The following is a 13,251-nucleotide window of genomic DNA, read 5'->3' on the forward strand; positions in this document are numbered from 1 at the left end:
ACTGACGCCTTTGAATTGTGGTGTTGGCAGAGAATACTGAATATACCATGGACTACCAAAAGAATGAACAAATCTGTCTTGGAAGAAGTACAACCAGAATGCTCCTTAGAAGTAAGGATATGAGACTGTGTCTTGCATACTTTGGACATGTTGTCAGGAGGGATTAGTCTCAGAAGAAGGACAGGGTAGAGGGTCAGCGAAAAAGAGGAAGATCCTCAGTGAGATGGATTGACGCATGGCTACAACAATGCGCTCAGCATAACAAGAATTTTCAGGATTGCGCAGGTCCGGGCAGTGTTTCATTCTGTGGTATATAGGGTTGCTATGAGTTGGAACTGACTTGACGGCACCTAACAACAACATAGTTAGATTGGGGTTCAGGTACAAAGGAAAAGTTACAGATGCCTGTTGCACACATTCTTGGTAATATAAAAAAGAGTAATTTTAGACTGCAACAAGGTAGCTTATTATACTCCACTTTCTCAGAAGAGATTCATATCAAAATGCATCACCCTCCGCAGCTGACCTCCCCTTTACCTCAGAATAAATTGAATGGGAATAAACCTCAACCTTCTTCCTCCAATTTACAAACTCATCTATTCTCTTCCTGTCATGAAAGAAGAGGTGTCCTTACTCCCAAGTCAAACATTGTCACTTCTCTGCTTACCTTCCAAAGGCTTCTGATCTCACTCAGAGAGAAATGCAAGGTCCTTACCACATTCTATGATGTCTTCCATGATCTCCCCCCAGTACCTCTCTGATCTTGTCTCGTACCACATTCCCTTGCTCATCAGGTTCCACTACGCAGGTACTAGTCCTTGATCACCCTCGGGGCCTTTGCACTTGCTGCTTTCTCCGCTTGGCATATTTTGCTCATCAATGTCCACGTGGGTCACTCTCTAACTTCCTTCATGCTGTCATTAAATGTCCCTCAAGAGAGAGGCCTTCTACAAGAATGAAAGATTTCATCATCTCTTGCCTTATCAGTCTCTCTCTTTTTTCTTGAGTATCTTCCCTTTCTCTCCTATATCTTCAACTTCTCCCTAAGTGCTCTTTAAGTATTTTAAAATACTCAAGGCTCTTCTTGAACCCTTTTCTTTGTCCCCACTTTCCCCATAACTACTCCCCACCCTCTTCTCTATTTGCAAGCTTAACTTTTCGAGAAGTTTACACTTACTTAAGAGGTCCTATAACGACTTCTACTTTCCCACATCTTAACCCTCTACAACGTTACTTCCATGCCCAGCACCTCACTCAAACTACTCCAGATGTCATCGGGAAGTTGCAAATTAAAATAACAATGAGATACCACTACAAACTATCCGAATGGTTAAGATTCAAAACACTGAAAACACCAAATGCTGATGAGGATGCTGGGCAACATGTACCTTACTCATTGCTGGTGGGAATGCAGAAGGGTAGTCACTTTGGAAGACAGTATGACAGTCTTTTACAAAGCTAAACATAGGCTACCAGTGAACCCAGAAATCACATTCCTAGGTATTTACCCAAATGAATTTAAAACTTAGGTCTACACAAGAGCCTGCACATGAATGTTTACAGCAGCTTTATTCATAATTCCCCCAAATTGGGAGCAATCGAGATGCCGTTAAAAAGGTAAATGGATAACCAAACTGTGGTACATTCATACGATGGAATATCAATCAGCAAAAGAAAGAAATGAGCTATCAAGTTACAAAAAGACATAGAAGAATGTTAAATGCGTATTGCTAAGAGAAAGAAGACAGTACATACTTTACGTTTCCAACTCCATGACTTTCTGGAAAAGGCAAAACTATGTTGTCGTTAGCTGCCACTGAGTTAGTTTTGATGCATAGTAACGCTACGTACAAAAGAATGAAACACTGCCCAGTCCTGTGCCATTCTCACAATCATTGCTACGTTTGAGTCCATTGTAGTCACTGTGTCAATCCATCTCACTGTAGGTCTTCCTTTCATTCGCTGATCCTCTACCAACTATGAAGTTCTTCTCCAGGGACTGGTCCTTTCTGGCAATATTTCCAAGTTCGTAAGATGAAGTCTCATCATACTCCCTCCTAAGGAGCATTCTGGTTGTACTTCTTCCAAGATAGATTTGTTTGTTCTTCTGGCAGTCCACGGTATATTCAATATTCTTCGCCAACACCGTAATTCAAAGGCATCAATTCTTATTCAGTCTTCGTTATTTGTTGTCCAGCTTTTGCATGCATATGAGGTGACTGAAAACACAACGGCTTGGGTCAGGTGCACCATAGTCTTCGGTGACATGTTTGCTTTTTAACACTTTAAAGAGGTCTTTTGCAGCTGATTTGCCCAATGCAATAAATCGTTTGACTTCTTGACTGCTGCTTCCATGGGTATTGACTGTGGATCCAAGTAAAATGAAATCCTTGACAACTTCAATCTTTTCTCTGTTTATCCTATGTTGCTTATTGGTTCAGTTGTGAGGATTTTTGTTTTCTTTACATTGAGATGTAATCCATGCTAAGGCTGTTATCTTCATCAGCAAGTGCTTCAAGTCTCTTCGCTTTCATTCTGGAAAAGGAAAAACCTTAGAGACAGTAAAAAGATCAGTGGTTGCCAGGGATATGAGTGGGTGAGTGGGCGGAGGGGTTATGAGTAGGTGGAGCCCAGAGCATTTTCAGGACAGTGAAATTACTCTGTATGATACTGTAATGGTGGACACATGACATTATACATTTGTCAAAACCCATGGGAGTATAAAACACTAAGAATTAATTCTAATGTGAATTATGGACTTTAGTTAATAGTAATGTATCCATATTGGCTCATCAATTGTAACAAATGTATTACACAAATGCAAGACGTTAATAAGAGAAACAGTGTTCAGGGGGAAGAGAGAATGTATGAGAACTCTGTACTTTCTGCAAACTTTATGTAAACCTAAAACTGCTCCAAAATAAATGAAGCGTATTAAAAGACACAAACATGCTATCCCGGAAGCTCCACCTGGGGCCCAACGTTGGACACGATGTTCCTTGGCTGTCTGCCTGGAAACCTGGTCTTCCCAAGTGCCACAGGCAGCTACTTCTCCATGTGGGGCATTGGAGACATTGTGATGTCTGGTCTGCTGTCGTGCTTTGTCCTTTGTTACAACAACTACGAAAAAACAAGTCAGCGGGGACTTCTGCAGTGTCTCTGGACTTACAATACCTCTAGGCACATCCAGAAGTTCTCCTACTGACAATGCACCCTCATAGGATACTTTTTAGGTCCTCTAAGTGCTACTGTGGCATCTCGCATTCACGAGCAGCCCAGCCTACCCTTCTCTACTTGGTGCCATTTACCTTCCTGCCAGCCCTATGTAAAGGGTGACCTATGGAGGATGTGGTCTGAGCCATTCCACTCCAAGTCCAGCAGCTCCCGGTTCCTGGGAGTATGGTGGATCACATAGAAAGTGGCCAGGATGGCCATCTGTCTTAGTTATCTAGAGCTGCTATGACAGAAATACAACAAATAGGTGGCTTTAATGAACAGAAATTTAATTTCTCACAGTTATCACAACCAAACCCGTCGCCATTGAGCTGATTCAAACTCATAGTCAGAATCATAGCAAAACTAAAGGACACAGAAGAACTGCCCCATAGGGTTTGCACAGCTGTAATCTTAGAGAGGCAGACTGCCACATCTTTCTCCCTCAGAGCGACTGGTGGGTTTGAGCTGCCAACCTTTCGATTGCCAGCTGAGTGCTTTAACCACTGAGCCACCAGGTTTCTTTTCTTACAGTTACCAAAACCAAAAAAGTAGAAATCTGAATTCCAGGACACTGGTTCTAGGGGAAGGCTTTCTCTGTTGGCTCTGGGGGAAGGTCTTGTCTCTTTTCCACGTCTGTTCCTCGGTTCCTTGGTGATCTTTGTGTGGCATCTATCTTCCCCAAGCTGTGCTTTACTTGCTTCTGAGCCTAACCTGTTCTTTGTGTATCTCAAAAGCGATTGGTTTAAGACACAGGCTACACCCATATAGCCTCATTAACATAATAAATAGGAAATCCCTATTCCCAATGGGGATTACATCTACAAGTATAAGGGTTAGGACCTACAACACATATTTTTGGAGACACAATACAATCCACAACACTGTCTTTGTCCTTTTCCCTCAGTGCATGGTATTGTTTCCTCTTAGAGTTGGTACCCAAAGATGTACCCATCAAAGAACTGACATGGGGCTGGATTTTGTATCTAAAGGGGGCTTGTTTGAAGGAGAGGTGCTGGAGCCATTTGGCTGCTTCTTTTCCTGCAGTTGTAGAGATGGAGCCCCGTCTGAGGAGATGGGCCCCTTCCATGCACTTGGTTCTCCCATCTTTATGGATCTACACCAGAGTGTTACCTTGTGGGGGAGATGGAGACCTGACTGTTTAAAAACTGATGACATCAAAGAGTCATTTTAAAACTTTTTAAAAATGAAAGGATGAAAAAAAATAAGCAAATCAAAGTTTCTTCAGTGAACCCTCAAAAACTTCGGGACCAGCTTCCTACAGGGGCCTCAGTTTCAGGGAGCTGAGACAGAAACTCTTCTGTTGTTATATTCTTTCTTTCCTTTTTTTTTGGATTTATTAAATATTTCCTGTGGCGTGAAGTGACTTGTTAAATCCACAGACCCTGAGTGACTTCTTAAAACATCCAAACAAAAACAAAAACCAAGGGAAACACCCTTAGAATCATCAGTAATCCTGCTGCCAGATGCAGTAGCTCATTCCACAACCTGACCTCTCTGGACCTTTTGCCACCACTCGGCACTCTTGGCCACTTCTTCCCTTAAGACTGGCTTGAGTGACACTGTGGGCTCCTGGTTCTCCTATGGCACAGCTGATCTCCTTATGAACCCTTCGCAATTTCTACTCTTCTGTCCATCTCTTGAATGCAAACAACTCTCAGAATTCCATTCCTCTCCGGTTCACCTTTCTTCTCATCCTACATTCTCTCTGGGCAATCCTTCATGCTTAGATTCCCATTTGTACGGTGATGACTCCCAGACCTATGACTCCAGCCTGGGTCTTTCTGCTGGGCTTCAGATGAATATATCCAGCTGTCACCTGGATTCTGCACAGGCACCTCAGACTTAACACACTTAAACTTGAGCTCATCTTCCCCCACTCACCCCAACTTGTTTTACTGTCCCTCAAGTACTCACACCAGTAGCTGCCCTGTCCCTCACCACTCACACCCAACAATCACAGTGTTCCGTTGATTCTAACTCCAAAATTTCTCCACGAGCTATCCACTTGGCTTCATCCCCATGGCCACCACCCTGGCTTAAGCCACCACCATCTCTCATCAGTATTCTTTTCCTCTCATTGCTTTTGAACAATGTTAATCCCATAACAGTTTATAAAGCCTAGCGTGATATGCCTCTTGCTTATCTCTTCAGCTTCAGCTTGTGTCACCACCTTCAAATTCTATGATCCAATCCTGCTGAACTTCTTTCAGCTTCTCAATGCCAAGCCTTCAAGCAGCTGCCCCGCTCATCTGGCTAACTTTGTTAATGTTTTTTCAGGTCTTGGTTGAGCTTATCAACTTCCAGGAAGCCTTCCCTGACTCCACAGGTCTAGACTATGTGTGTGTATTAATAAGTGCCAGTAGACCTTGGATCATGTAAATAGTTAACACACTCAGCTAGCTGAAAGGTTAGGGGTTTAAGTCTACTAGAGGTACCTTCAAAGAAAGGCTTGGTGATCCACTTTTGAAAAAACAGCTATTGAAAACTCTACGGAGCACAATTCTAATCTGACCCCATGTGTATGGGGCCTCCATGAGTTGGAATTGACTTGAAGGCAACAGGTGTTTTTTGTTTTTTTATGTGCTGTATTATTACAGAGACCAAACCAAACCAAACCCACTGCCGTCGAGTCGATTCTGACTCATAGCGACCCTATAGGACAGAGTAGAACTGCCCCATAGTTTCCAAAGAGCACCTGGCAGATTCAAACTGCCGACCTCTTGGGTAGCAGCTGTGGTACTTAACCACTACGCCACCAGCACTTCCTTATTACAGAGGGGGCTCTCTAAAACAGACCTTAACTGGGGCGAGGGGCAGAAGAGAAAAGTGATGGTTATGTGGAACTAAATACTTGCTGGGACTAAGTCAGAAAGGGCCCAAGAACCCTCTGAAAGGGAAGGAATCCAGACCCTTACCCCCCAACTCTTCTCCTTAAGATGAAATATTATCGGCACTTATTAGGTGGGCTGAGGTGGCTCTGATTAAGGTCCACTGGCAGGAAATGGAAAAGAGACTTCAGATTTATGCTCCTACTAATAGTGAAAATTAACAGAAGTGATAAGGGAAACCCTGGTGGCATAGTGGTTAAGTGCTACGGCTGCTAACCAAAAGTTCAGCAGTTCAAATCCACCAGGCACTCCTTGGAAACTCTACGGGGCAGTTCTGCCCTGTCCTATAGGGTTGCTATGAGTTGGAATTGACGTGATGGCAACAACTAGCCAAATACGCCCTGCCCTGTCCATCTTCACCTTGGGCCTGGAAACTTGACTGGGTGAGGGGAGCCAGGGTGCTGGCTGGGTACAGACCTGGGAGAGGGATTTTCTTCCTCATGCCTTCAAGACTCTCTGCCACCAAGCCAGGTGTCTACACTGGGAGAAGGGGCTAATTCAGGCCGCTCGATCCACCCCATAGGCAGGGATGCTGCCCTCAGGTACTGGGACACCTGCACCAAGTGGAGGGTTTCTTTGGCTCATGAAGCTTTTAGCTCTGATAGCACGTATCCAGCTTGAGCGGTAACAGGAGGACGGCAGAGCTTCATTTTGGAAAAACCAGAAGCCTGCAGGAGTTTCAGCACACACCTCATGGGGAACTCAGTGAAATTATTGTTGCCTGTTTACCTGTGGGGGCAGTGGTCAGTCAGCTGGAGATGCAGGTCTAGTGTTCAAGGAAAAAAAAAAAAAAGACAATTGCAGACACCTGTACTGCAGTCGCTTGGTGCCAAGTGCAGGTGTGAGCATCACAAATGATGATGTAAATCCCCACAACAATCCTAGTGAAGTGGCATTAACGTCATTTTACAGACGAAACTAGGGCACAGAGTGACACGTGTCATGGATAAATCTGTGAATGAATAATTACAATCCTTGTGATTAAGAGTATAGAAGACAGTGTGGCTTAAAGGAAAGCTGAACATAGTTTTAGAATCAGACAACTCTGTGTTTAAAGTCTGTTTCTACCCCTGCTGGCTGCAGGATCGTGGGCGAGTTTCTCAGACTACGTCTCCCTTCTCTGTAAACAGGGACACCACATTCTTTCCGACTGTTGTGAGATGTGAGATCACTTATTAAATAAGCTCCTAGAACAAAAAAGCTCCCGTCCTGTCTTCTGGCAGATGAACCCATTGATGTGAGGTTGTCCAGGGAAAGTTTCTAGAGAAGAACAAAGATTTTGGGAAAAGATTGAAACTTGAGAAACATCACTTTGGCTGGCAGAATATGAGAAACAAAGTAAAGGAAACTTGGAGAACATGTATTTAAACACTGACATTCATGATAGATCAGTACTCCAAATTGGGGCCAAAATGAAACCCACATCTTTCTAATGAGGGCAAATAGGTAAAATCTGTTTACACGCTAGAATCTAGATCAAGGCACACTTTCCACAAAATAAAGACCATGATGTTGTAACCATGGGTGAGCAGTGATATTTGTGAGGCTTTTATTCATTTTTTAAAAATATCAAACTACAAAAGCATAAAATGCTAGATAAAAAACAGTTCAAACAACACAGAAAGGAACATACTACAAAGTGAGCACTCTCCTCTTCGGCACCTCCACAGACACTCTCCAGGGTGCTGCCATTAACAGCTTTGTAAAAAAAAAAAAAAAATTTTTTTTTTACCCTTCCATATCATTTTGCGTGTACCTTTTCACATAACAACCTAGCATCCTTCTATACCAATATATACATACTACATACATTTACATTATAATAATACAAAAAGACCTACTTCATTTTTTGATAGTGACATAGTAGTCCAAACTATATCATTGCTTATTGTTCCCCAAGCCAGAGGCACCTCGGAAGAAAGGCCTGGTGATCCGCTTTTGAAAAATCAGCCACTGAAAACCCTACAGAGCACAATTCTACTTTGAAACACATGGAGTCACCATAAGTTGGAATCGACTTGATGGCAACTGGTTTTGTATTTATCAGTGGAGCTAGACTGATGATATTTTTCCATTACAAATACTACTGTAATTCACATTTTTATACAAATAAAAACAAAAAAATAATGTAAGCTGCATAATTAAAGTGAAAACCCACTGCAAGTAAGGAAGAAATAAAACAAATGTAACAGACAATAAAATAATGCATATTTGATACATACACGCTTCAGTACCGCTTCCCTGGAACAATGGTAGATGCACGAGGTAACTGCACATGCCCAGAAGGCCTTGCAGTCTGTAGGTGCGCCATGTTGGAGACTCAAAGGCCAAAAGCAGTATTGCCACTAGTGACGTAATTATCCAAAATGGTAAAAAACAACAACAAAAAAACATTCTTGTTAAAGTTCTGAACGAAATGAAGTACAATCTTCCTTTGACTTACAGTAGTGCATTCCTGGAAAATAATCTAGCAAAAACACCACCCATGTTATTCTTTCCTTTGTTGCTGGAGTCAATGTTTATTTATATATTTCTAAGAAAAGCTCTAAAGGTACATTTTCCTGAGTTCATTTTTATTCACATTCCATGTATACTGATAGTTTCATAGCTATTTTCTGGGTAACCCGCAATTTCATTTTTATTTCCTGGCTTTTTTGATATTCATTTCTAGTTCTATTGAATTGTGAAGAGAAAATGTAATTTGAGGCGTTTAAGTGTTTTGGCATTTGATGAGGTTTTCCTTGTGGCCTACTTTAAGATCATGTTTTGTAAGTGCTCAATGGGCTCTTGGATAGAAGGTGTAATCTCAGTTTGCAAGACAAAGTGTTCTTTCAGATCAAATCAGCCTTACCAATTATGTTATATAGACCGTCTCTATAACCTTTTTTCTTCAAGGTTTAAGAGAAGTGTTTAAAGGTTACTGAATAACGTGTTTTGTGGGTGTCTTCAAGTTTTTGCTTTACGTCTTTGATGTTCTTTCTTTTGTGGCTTATGCCACCCCCCAAAAAAACCTAACCCGTCGCCGTACCGTCGATTTCCACTCATAGCAACCCTATAGGACAGAGCAGAGCTGCCCCATAGAGTTTCCAAGGAACGCCTGGTGGATTCAAACTGCTGACCTTTTTGATTAGCAGCCTTAGCTCTTAACCACTAAACCACCAGGGTTTCCCTTATACCCCTGCTTAATAGGACTTTCTGCCGACTAATGAAAGTCAAATTCAATGTTGAATATTACTGTGCCTCTGTTTTCTTTTTTGTTTGCATCTGCTTGACATATTTGTTATCAACTCCCTTACTTTAAATCTTTCTCTTCTGGAAGCATATGGTAGGTTTTTTTTTTCTTTTTTAATGTAGTTGAGTTTTTTCTTAATACATGAGTTCATGCCATTTAAATTTGTTATAACAGATCCATTTGGTCTTGTCTCTCATTTCATTTTATGAATTCTTTTTGATTCCTCTTTGTATTTACTTTAAGTCTATGGGTGATAGCTTTTGACTCTTTAAAAAAAATTATATTTGTTAATTTATCAACTTCAGAAATGAAAGAGTACTTCTTGATTACTCTGAATAAAAATTTAGATAAGTACATTTATATTGCTTCCAACCCACTTACACTCCCAGTTATTGTGGTATCTTCTGGATTTCAAGTAGTATTTTCCTGTTATTACTTTATGCTATATAGCTTTTCTTTAAAATTTACAGCAATTAGTGTTTTGTAACCATAGTTTCAGTTATGTAAAGATATTTCTATTTTGATCTTTTCTATATTTAAGCAGACTCAATGAACACAAACAACTTACATACTACTGATTAGTGCCTGGCATAGAGCAAGGGCTCAACGAATTGAACCTTTTGGTATCACTATTGCCCAAGTCAAATTAAAGCAATTAAATAGGTATTTCCAAATCAAACCCACTGCCGCCGAGTTGATTCCAGCTCACAGCGACCCTATATTACTTTGTTCAAAATGGTAGAATCAGTGTTTGGCGAGTCTTTTTAATTTATATTCTGAGCAGCCGATAAGGTCAGAATACAAAATACGATAGATTTGTAAATGCAAGAATATAAATGAGGACAACTCTCTCCAAACTTGGAACTTTAAGGTTAAAGCTTTATCCATACTATAAAGAAACAAAAAGCGGAACCTGAGAAAAAAATTAAATGGCGTCTCTTGCTCTGATTCACCCAGTAGGTTCCGGAGTGTTGTAAATTTCAATGTGTTGATGCAAGATACACGACAGCTGAGCAAAAGGACAACCTTTGGCAAGCGCAAGTAGATACTGAGTGGACTGGGTTGCTCATAGATGCTGCTTTCAATTATGAGTGCTTTCAGCTGCAAGTAAGAAATTGCCTATCAGTGGTTTACACCATCAGACCACGTGTTTATTTGACAGTGAATTAGAAGAAGGAAGTCCCAGGATTGGTTCAGTAGTTCAATGATGTTATCATGGGCTCTGTCCCTCTGCCTCTCCCCGGCTTCTCTTGGCTGGCTCTGCCCCTTTACTGCTGGTCCAGCAATCAACCAGCAGCCCTGAGAAAGCACTGGGTTGACATTAAAATGCTTGAAGCAGAAGTGCTCTGAGGGCAACCCCTGCGTAGGGCACACCCAGGCTTGGCAGCAGCCGCCCCCCAACCCCAGCTGCCTCTGGGAGTCTTGCTCTCAGCTGGGGTTTCTGTTGCTGTCCCTCTAAGCACGTTATAGCCTTGGCCTACTCTTCTGCTCAGCGGACACTGGCTTCTGCTTCTCCAGGCCCTACCTCCTACCACGTCCAGGGTTTCTGCTGTCACTAGTGCCAGCCTCTTCTGAAGAATTCCCAATCTCTTATCCCCCAGGCTGATGTCTCCAAACCGGAATGAGGATGGGGGCAGGCGGAGCACAGGTGTTCTTCAACACAGAGCTCCTGTGTCAACCAGGGAACGTACCCACCCCCACCTCTGAGAGCAAATGTTCACTCTTTAACCCGGGAAGTTCCTGTGAGCATCCATCTTCCCACTGGCCTCCCAGGCTTAGTCAGCATCGCCCCCAGGTGATCCCTCTCCTTAGGATTGGCTCCTACTCATTGGCATCAGTGTGTCCTGCTCTCTGCACCAGGACCAAAAGGCTAACTCGTTTACTGCAAAGGTGTTCCATATCTTATAGTCACCCTCAGTAGACTGACCTTCATCCTTTGTTTAGGGTTAAGGATTATGACGGCCATATGGGCAAGCATCACAACATAATGGAAGCACCTCAAGCAGAAAGGACAGGCCCAGGGGCATAAAGGACTTTTTCTCATGCAGTTTTTATTTGCTTGCTTAATTTAAATCAAAAAGCGTCTTTCTCATAGCCCTCCCAACAGACAAGGCACTGCCTGGAACTGTATAGCAGGCTTAGCCCAGATTAACCTCTGCAAAGAAGCGATTGTTGTGATTGACTTGAACTAGTCACGAGTCATTGCTAGGGACTGGGACTCAGAGAGACTAAACAGAAATTTGCATATTAAGCTTTATGAGTTTTTGTATGCTTCTGATCATAAACTCTGAAGATTAAGCCATACATACAGGGATAGATACGTCAAGTTATATCTAGTTAAAATATGTGTTGTAGGATTAAAAAAAAACCTGTGTAAGTTGCACAATTTTAAGAATGATGAACAATTACTCCACTGGTTACCCAAATCTTATCTGTTCCCAACTTTAGCTCAAGCTTTATAGCAATACCAGGAAGCACCCAAAACCCAGTTCCGTCGAGCCGATTCTGACTCATAGCGACCCTATAGGAGAGTAGAACTGCCCCATAGAGTTTCCAAGCAGTGCCTGGCAGATTCGAACTGCTGGCCCTTTGGTTAGCAGCAGTAGCACTTAACCACTACACCACCAGGGTTTCCACCAGGAAGCACAATGCAGTGGAAATGGCACAGAACTGGAGGAAGCCAGACCAGGATCCAAACCCTGATTTCACTACTCATTGCTTGTGTCATCTCGGGCAAGGTTCTTAAAGCCCTGCTCCTCAGTTTTCTCGACTGTAAAATAAAATATGAAGATACATTCCATATAAAGTAGTTGTGAGGATTAAATGAAATGTCTGGAAATCATATAGGCATTCAGTGATTAATAAATGCAATTTGATCAGGGAGTAATCAATGCTTGTGTGTCCGTGTCAGAAGGTCTCTGGGTGTTGCAAATGGTTTGCACTCAACTAACCGAAAAGTTCATGGTTCAAATCCACCCAGCGATATTGCGGAAGAAAGTCCTGGCAATCTACTTCCATAAGATTGTTGTTGTGTACCTGTTGAGTTGATTCCAATTCATCGTGACCCTATATGAAGAAAAGAACTGCCCCATGGAGTTTTTTAGGCTGTAATCTATGGGAGCAGGTCACCAGGTCTTTCCTTCACAAAGCCGCTGGTGGGTTCAAACCCCTGACCTTTTGGTTAGCAATCAAGTGCTTAACCATTTCACCACCAGGGCTCCTCCTTAATGATTTTCAGCCACTGAAAACCCTATGGAGCACAGTTCTACTCCGAAGCATATGAGGTTAGCATGAGTTAGAATCAACTCAATGGCAACAAGGTTTGGTTTGGGTTTATGTGTGTCTATACATGCATAAGAGCTGTTATAAAAGTAGAATAGTTCTGCACTCCAGAAGCTTAAGTAAAACTGGGTAAACACTTGAAAAGGAAGAATAATGGCAGCAGAAAGGGCATTAACAAAATTAAGGGACGTGTTTTTCAAAGTGATATTATATTGCATACGCAGTGGTTAAAAATAAAAATCAGTTTACTTTTCTAATGGGGATTACCTGATTAGTTCTTGATGTATCACTTGGTGGGCAGTAATGGACTTAAAAAAAAAAAAAAAACTAACAAATTATTAGGAAACTTCCAGTGGATTTACTAATAGAGAAAATGTTTATGTAGGGTGTTATGTAGGGTGTTTAAGAATACTTAGGCAGCTATTTTTAAACTGTGCAATGTGATAATGATTCTTACAAAATAGAAGCTCACAATTATTGAATACTTCTACCCCAGGTTTTGTTCCAAGCATTGTACATGAATTAATGCTTCCATTTTAAGCCCACAACAACCCTAAGAGGTAACAACTATTATTATCCCCATTTTTCTGATGAGAAAATGAGGACCAGAAA

Source organism: Loxodonta africana, chromosome 4 (assembly GCF_030014295.1).
Source record: "Loxodonta africana isolate mLoxAfr1 chromosome 4, mLoxAfr1.hap2, whole genome shotgun sequence".
Lineage (NCBI taxonomy): Eukaryota > Metazoa > Chordata > Mammalia > Proboscidea > Elephantidae > Loxodonta > Loxodonta africana.